The following is a 2479-nucleotide window of genomic DNA, read 5'->3' on the forward strand; positions in this document are numbered from 1 at the left end:
TTACCTAAGCGCAACGAGATAGGCGCTTACGATCGATTAGTGGCTTGAGAGCTGACGAGTTCAAACAGAATGAGGTTTTCGTGTAAAAATTTTAGGGTATAGGCAGAGTTGGCTAGTGTGTCAACAATTTTTATGGTAAAAGTTAAACTAATTACAAAATTTTCTCCAAAATAATAAATACCTCTTACAGATGATAACCTAAGCGTTAAAACATTGTGCTTGTAATTATCTGCACGTGACAGTAAAATGGTCCATTATTAGGACACAATTCCACAAATTCGCTGACAATGAAGTACATCATGCGCTCAGCTCGGCATAATGAAGCTATCGATGACTTATTCTGCACCACGCGCAGTGCGATAACTATAGAATAGGTGGTGTGTATGCACCAGCCAAACGCATAGTCTGCGTCAGCCCACCGCATCGTGGCTAAAATGTATCTGGCTCGACGGCCTCGTTATTGATAATCAAACAATCAGTCGCGTATTAGATACACGCCCACGTATTGCATACAGTGGTGATTCGCTGTAATCAAGAAACACCGCGTTATATCTGTGTTTACGATGCGGTTGGCTAAAGCAAACGTTTCTGTCTTTCTCGAGGGTTTTGCCGTCAAAAGTTTATTTAAAAACCAACCCTCTGCCGAGACGCGTGTGTAATTAAAACGCAAGTGGATATCATCGTCCGCGAAAAACTTGCAAGTGTGCAGGTATATATTATACTTGGAAAAAAAAGAGTCAGAGCCGGAGGAAAAAAAAGTACCGCGTGGATGTACCGTTCGATCAATCTCACGTGAGTGTGTTTAATTACACGCTCGGCCTTGCATCACGGAGTGGAGGGCCTCGTAAAACAATACGCCACCCCCGAGGCCCCAAAAATTATTCCAAACGAAAAAAACGAGCTCTTTTGACCTTCTTTTTATTCGCGTTTATCTGAAAAAATGAAGTTTTTGAAGCAGAGAAAAAAACGAGGCATGTAATAGCCGTGCCTCGAGTGCCCATGCAGAGGTGAACTTTTTTTACTTCTCTCTCTCTCGTCGAGATACCCCAAGTTTCTCACGTCAATCCAAGCGTTCCTCCCGGACCGATTGTAAGTCATTCAATTTTACCGATAATAATCAAAAGTTTTCACACACCCAATACACGTACAGATGTCATCCAATTATCATAAACCTTCATATGCTATAGTACAAAAGAACATATACTACATTCTCTGAACTCGGCAAAATTTAAAGCGACAGCTCAAACAACGCACCAATAAACCTGTGCCGTTTTTTATACTTAGGTTTTTTGCATATGTCGACCGAAGCACCAAAAATGTTTCCATCACCACTGTGCTGTATATGTGTACGAAAATAAAATTAATTTCTTCTCCCCAACAATTTCCGATTCTTCAATGGTATATTGCTTGCGCCTACCAAGCCTATGTAATTTCATACGTGCACGCGAACAATTTTGCTGATGTGCGCACCTCTATCTGTGCACACGCGCGTTTTGCGAAAACAATGGGACGCTCCGCAATAACAATTTATATTACTGCTCGAGAGCAGCGAAATCACGCTAGCGTTGAATCTGATTACTTATAGCACAGGTGGAAACGCTACAACTATTATCATCTCTCTCTCTCTCTCTCTACTTCTTTCTCTCTTTGCTTTCAAGCTCAAACTTTCAACAGTTTGCAACGTGTTAACGTAACAGGGTGTACACGCAAAAACAAGGTGAAAAAAGTTATCGTTACGTGTAGTGCCAAAGGGCCAAGGCGCGATCGTCACACTGGGCAAAAAAGGTCGATTATTCTAAAAAACTGCGTGGACCTAATATCGTAGCTGGTCAATGCGAAAAAAAAACCAAAGATTGATATTTAAGGAAGATGAATAGCACGAGACCATGTAACTACACTTTGGGAATTGTTACTGCAAAGAGACGAGGAGGAGGGGGCGGTAGGAGAAAAAAAAAAGAAGGAATGAAGAGTGTGTACGATAAAACTCTCTCTGGTTTCTGTTGGCGAAGACGTACGTGTACGGACGTTGGCTGCATGCGCAAAAGATCGCCCTGACATTGACGAGTTGTGTGCGCCTTTCTCTCTCCGCCAGCCCTCCCCTTGATTGTACAATAGCAGCGTACATGCGCCGGAGCCCATCCAAGAAACAGAAAGAGATGGCAAATCCATATTCACAGATAAACGTACACCGCGCGTACAAGAGGGAGACTGGAAAGAAAGAATAATGGCATACGTATGACTGACCTTATTTCTCTCTCTCTCTATCTCTCTCTATCTCTCTGCAGGAGCAAGCTGCTTTTATAATTGAAAATGCGCGTCACACAGGGGCGTCGTACTCGTAATATACGGAGCTCATCCTGTCTCTGCAGATATCAATGCAGCCGCGCTGCTTGTATACGTAGATTACGTGCCTCGCATCTCCCACTGCTCTCTTACATATTGTACCTTGGCAGCGGATCTTGTTTCTTTCGCGGTTCTT

The sequence above is a fragment of the Copidosoma floridanum genome, unplaced genomic scaffold (genome assembly GCF_036245765.1).
Source record: "Copidosoma floridanum isolate Cflo_tuat_1 unplaced genomic scaffold, Cflo_Japanese_pri ptg000029l, whole genome shotgun sequence".
NCBI classification, from domain to species: Eukaryota; Metazoa; Arthropoda; class Insecta; order Hymenoptera; family Encyrtidae; genus Copidosoma; species Copidosoma floridanum.